The sequence below is a fragment of the Fukomys damarensis genome, unplaced genomic scaffold (assembly GCF_012274545.1).
Source record: "Fukomys damarensis isolate Sample0158 unplaced genomic scaffold, DMR_v1.0_HiC HiC_scaffold_5, whole genome shotgun sequence".
NCBI lineage: Eukaryota > Metazoa > Chordata > Mammalia > Rodentia > Bathyergidae > Fukomys > Fukomys damarensis.
In genome coordinates, this window is record NW_022900917.1 from 74,343,132 (window position 1) to 74,349,231 (window position 6,100).

Genomic DNA, 6,100 nt, shown 5'->3' on the forward strand with positions numbered 1-6,100 from the left:
ATATTGAAGATATACTCCTAAGTGAAATAAATAAGGCACACATGTATAAATACCGAATAGTTTCCCTGGTGTGAATAATCTGCAACAATGCATAGCATTCTAATAAGATTACTGACATTTAGAAATGGGAAGCAAGGAGCTAAAGGTGTAGGGAAGGTGGGATGGGTAGGGGAAGAGTAAAAAGGGAAAAGAAAAAAATGTGAGAGAATAAAAAGATGAAAATAAAGTGTTTGTAGATGGGGAGGGGAGGAGGGGGTGAAGGGAGGGCAGAGGTAAGGGGAAAAATGAGAATCAAGACTTGTCATGTAGAGGTACAAGATCCCAACAATGAATGTAACTGTACTGTATCCCTAAAATGTACCAATAAACTCAATTAAAGCTGAAAAAAAAAAAGAAAAAATGACAATCATTGATAACTCAAACCACAACAAATGCTGGAGAGGCTGTGGTGATAAAGGAACCATCCTTCATTGTTGGTAGAAATGTAAACTAGTACAACAATTATGGAATTGGTATAGAGGTTTCTCAAAGAACTGAAATTATAAATTCCGTACAACTCTAAAAGAAAGAAAGAAAGAAAGTCCATACAACTCTGTGAACCTCTGCTAGGTATCTTCCTCAAAGAGCTTAAGATATCATACTCCATTGACATGTGCATACAAATGTTTATCACCCCATGACTCATAATAGCTAAATCCAGGAAACAGCCTGTACACCCATCAACAGAGATTGGATAAAGATTATGTGGTGTCTATATAGAGAAGCCATATATAGGAGCTTGGGATGCAGTGTAAGAGAGAAGTTTGTCCCGGGAGCCTGTGCACCAAGGGGCTGCTTGCTCCACCACTGCCTCCTGGCTGGACCCGCAAAATAAAGTGGAGTCATCACTCCACCTACCCCTTAAAAGAAAACTTGAAAAAAACACCGGGGGCCAGGGATCTAGCTCAGTAGTTCTGCTGCCTGCCTTGAAAGCACAAGGACTCAAGTTTGATCCCTGGTATCAAAAAACAAAACAAAACAAAAAAAAAAAACAAATCTGCTATAAAGGAAGACAGATTTGGGACATTTGTAGGAAAATGGATGCACCTGGAAAATATATTATTGAGTGAAATAAACTAGACACACAAGATTAAATATCATATGGTATCTCAAATTTGAGTGAGGCAAAGTATAAACAAAAAGAATAATAAAGATGGATAGAAAGGGACAAGGAAATGGACCTCCTACAACAGGGTAGTGGTCCAAGGGGAAAAGCACAAAAGGTGAGGAGGAGGAGAAGGGGGAATAAATAGAATAAAGTTATTCCATGTCACCTAATAACCTCAATTAATGTAAACATTATGTGTCATAATTTGAGCTAAGATTAATATTATCAACATAATGAAAAATGGGATATGAGAATTGGAGGAGGAGAGAGGAAGTGGAGAGGAAGGAAGGAGGTGATTTAAAAAAAAAGAAACAATCTCCTTTTAAATGGAAGTGAGAAATTTGAATAAAGTTCAGGATAATATATACATAACAAAACATACATTTTAGGGGCAAAACAATTTTTAGGGGACCACTCATACAGAAGCAGATCAGGTAGACCATTAAACCAGATGGACAAAACTAAAGATAAGAAGAAACTGTTAAAGATGAAACCCTAATTAGGAGAGAACCATGAGATGTCTCATTCCTATGGAGTGAATGAAGACTTCACTTAGAATCTTGAGTTCCTCTTCTTAATCTATAAGGTTCAGGAGAATTCAGAAGAGCTATAAAAAAAGTAAAAACAGACTTTTGTATCTCCTTCCAGTGCTCAAACTTTCAGGAAACCATAGTACTCTATATTATCCGGAGCTAACTCCATGTTTTTTCCCCAAAAATCGGATTACTGTGGGCCTAGTCTATGGTGGGCACCAAGCTCCTATCTTGCAGCAATCAGGACAGATCTTTGTGTTGTGTGTTCTCGCCATCTAGTCTGATAACCTCATACCACATCCTCTACATCCTTGTCACCATCACCAGCCATCCTCATGACACATTTGACCTCCACTCTGTCTATGCCTACAGCACCACCAATCCAACATCTTCCCTGATGATTATCTGCCACATTGCCTCCATGGTTCTCTCCTTTCCCTTTAAATAATATCCTCCTTTTCCCCATTTCACCCAGCCAGCAATGTACATTGTAATGCTATCACATAAAAATGAGTTCAATTGAAATACACTAATTGCTAAAATGGAGGCCAGGAGTAAAGTATTTTATGTTCAGGAAGTCTTTTAGCACAATTCAAATTTATCATATTTCTTTAACCACCCTCAATCTGTCATCTGTAAATATTAAGGCCCTTCTACCTACTTGTTCATATTTTGTTTTCATTGGCTCTACAAATTAATTGTTGTTTTCTTATGTGACATTACCTCCACCTCCTTTTTCAAAGACTACCTAAATTTAGGCCTTCATCTTAGTTCCCCCTCATCCAGCAAAAATTAAATATCACAAGATAAGGATAAGAGTAAAGTGTCCTGTCACACATAGAAATTTAAGAAACCTAGACTATGTAAAACAATTTTGAAAAAGAAGAAGATTGGGAAACTCACACTTCACAATTTTAAAATTGTCTACAGAGTTACAATAATTAATATAATAAGTTTAGATATACAAATTAATAAGATATAATTGAGATTAAAGAAATTAATCTTCACATTTATGATCAATTGATCTTTTTTTCTGGTTCTGGGGATTGAACTCAGGTCATTGTGCTTGCAAGGCAGGTGCTAGAACCACTGAGCTAAATCCCCAGGCCTGGTCAATTGATTTTTAACAAGGATGCCAAGACAAATTTTCAGTGGATGAAAGAACAGTCCTTTCAACAAGTAGTAGTGCTGAGACAACTAAATATCACATTCAGAAAAATGAAGTTTGACCCCTACCTCACACAAAAGTTAGGTCAATATGAATGAAAGACTTAACTATAAAAGCTAAAACTACACAACTCTTAAGAGAAAACATAAGGGCAAATCTTCATAACCTTATGTTTGGCAACGGTTTCTTGTTCCTGACACTAAAGGTATAAGATAGAAGAGAAAAATGGATACATGGATTTCATCTGAAGTAAGACCTTTTATGCTTCAAAGGGCACCATTAAAACATGAAAGACAACATACAGAGTGGGAGGAAATATTTGCAAATCACAAATCTGATAAAAGCACTGGTATCTGGAGTATATAGAGAACTCTTACAATTCAATAAGTCAAAGACAAAAAAAAACCTTACTACACATTAGAAAAAGTAAAGAAGTAACAAAAAATGGAAAAAGAATTTGAATTGAACTTCTCTAAAGAAGATATGCCAATGTCCAGTAAACACACACAAAATGTTCAGCATCATTGGCAACCAGGGTACTGCAAACCAAAATACCACTGATACACCACTTCATAGCCATTATGATGACTAAAATAAAAAATACAACTGTTGGAAAAGATGTGAGGAAACTGGAACCCTCATGGATTGCTTAGGGAACAGGTAGCTCCTCAAAAGGTTAAACAGTGTGATCCTATACCTAGCAATCCCACTCTAACACAGCAGAAATGAAAATAGATGTCCGCACAGAAATAGGTTCATGAACCTTTGTTGCAGCATTGCTTACAAGAGCTGAAAAGTGGGAACAATGAGAACATCCATCAACTAATGAATAGGTGAATAAAACACGGCATATCCACACCCTGGACCATTACTGTGTCACAAAAATAGGGCACTGATGCATGCTACAACATGAATGAATCTTGTGCAAACCGAAAGAAGACAATCACAAAGGGCCAAATTATGATTATATGTATAGGGACCCCCAGAATAAGCAAATCTATACTGAGAAGCTGTCTCCTGAGAAGTAACAAAAGCTGCAGTATTTCTTTCTGACATGATGAAAATGCCCTAAAATTGTGATGGTATTTGCACAGGGAATCTATGTAAAACAGCTGCATTGTGCACTTTAAGCAGGTGAGTTGCACGGTCCGTTAATTATATCTTACTAATACTGCCATGGAAAAATATACTGCTGTTTCATTTTTACTAGCCCAGAGGAAACTGGCAATCATCATAAATTCACAAGTGAGCCTTTCTGATCCTGAGAGCTCAGTCTGAAGCTGCTGATTGTCTGCTGTGGGATAAGGGAGACAGAAGAGTTGGGAAAGAGACAACTTGCTTCCCACTTGTTTACATTGTGTTAGAGGCATTTGTCAGGGCCCCAGTCATCAGGGATTGAAAAATGAGAAATCACAAGGAATACTCCAGCTGGGAAGCCCCACCCCACCTTTTTGCAAGCTCTCATTAATCTATCACCACTTTTGCATCATATGCTATCTAGATGGAGCATTTCCCATCGCTTGAGAATGGATTTGTAAATTCATTCTTCTTTCCAGCGATAAACACGTCCAGTGATGACACATGAGATCTTCTTTCTGGCACCTAGTATCAAGAGCTATTTCTCTGGTTTCTGCTCCTTATATCCCTGGCTCTACCCTAAATGTCTCTGGCTATTATAGAGCTACTTCTATGGTGGGGGGGTCACAAAAGAATGAAGGGCTTAATCTCTTGTCTCTTGGCTTGGGTAGGAAAACACAGCTTTTCTCCCTGCCCTAGAGACATTTCCCTTTAGAACCCAGCCACCATGCTGCAAGAAGCACAGCCCACTTTAGAGGACAGTGCGGGTTCTCCCTTGACAGCCTCTAACTGCCTCCACTGTTGAGTGAGGATGAAGACATCTCCAGATGATTCAGCCCCCAACCAGCTGAGTCCCTCATGCTGAGATCCCCAACATGAGAGTAGGCAGTCCTGTCCGTAGTACCCTGTATAAATCCTTGACCAAAAGAAAAGGTCATTGAGCAGAATTAAATGATTACTCATTGCCACTGCTACATTCCACATAGCTTGCTAACCTGGTAACAATAACTGGAGTAGCCTCTGTTCTCCAAAGTCACATGGGAAGTATGAGGACTACAATATATGTTTGAGAAAATTGGAACCAGCATGAAGCAGTCTGGAGCAAACACAGACTCTGATTCTCTGGAGGACCCAGTTTCTTCCAGGAAGAGAAACTCAGCAGCAAAAGCAATGATGCAAAATACAGGGCTCTATAAATTAGGAGAACATTTAACAGAAGAAGAAAACTGACCCCAGATTGTTACATAGCAGCTTGAGGTGACGGATGGCAGGGAACTTCAGCTTGAGCTTCAGAAGGACAGTAGGGGAGGACTTCTGCATGTTACTAATGATTCTAATTATCAACTGGAATCTGAAGGACAGGACATTGGCTGTGGGATGTTAGAATTCTAGAGTTGGATCCAGCAGTATGTGTTCCTTCTTGAACTAAAAATCTGACTCTTTTCCAGCTCTCTTGTCTCCCTCACCCCACATTGGGTATTAGGGAACACAAGAGCAGATGCAGTTAATGAGCAGCTTCAAAATTTCTCTGATTTTGATCCCCAGCATGTCCACTTCCTCACTGTGAATTCTTAGGCAATCTATTGAACTTCTCTAAAATTGTCTCCACATCTCTACATAGGGATGATAACAGTAGCCACCTTAGATCACGCTTCCAAGAACTGTACAAGTGAACATGTGAAAAGCACCTTAAGTAGTGTGCAGAATACAGTCATTTCTTGCTAAGTCCAAGCTGTTGACCTCATCAGAGATGGAGATTGATAATCCAATCTCTTAAGTGTGTCCCTTCCACTTCCTCTGCTGTCTTCTTGTCCTCCTCCAATTCATCCTCCGCGATGATTCCCAACATCAGGCATCTACAGAAAAGTGCAGAACTAAATTTAAATGCAACCAGTAGCTCCTCATTATCCAGTGCCACAGAGGATACCTCACCAACTTTACAGCCCGTCACCAGTTTCCTCTCTGTGGATGCTGTTCCCTTTCTTCTCGTCACAGCACTGACTTTCCCCCACATACATACCACCCCAGAGAGCCAGCTATGCCCTTTGCCTCCTCTCTCTCTCTCTCTCTCTCTCTCTCTCTCTCTCTCTCTCTCTCCTCTCCTCTCCTCTCCCCTTGCCATTCTTCAGGAAATGCTCTTGGCAAGGCATCCTGGGGTCTTCATGAGACCCCACT

General features: G+C 39.6%; 1 long non-coding RNA gene across 1 annotated transcript in view; it reads right to left on the reverse strand.

Annotated features, from left to right (window-relative positions):
• LOC104875394 overlaps window positions 1-5,794 on the reverse strand; it is a 195,307-nt gene extending 189,513 nt beyond the window's left edge. Inside the window, exon 1 of the long non-coding RNA XR_784048.3 lies at window positions 5,614-5,794. This is a non-coding gene — a long non-coding RNA (uncharacterized LOC104875394). The remainder of the gene's footprint in view (window positions 1-5,613) is intronic.
• Window positions 5,795-6,100: the final 306 nt, after the last annotated feature.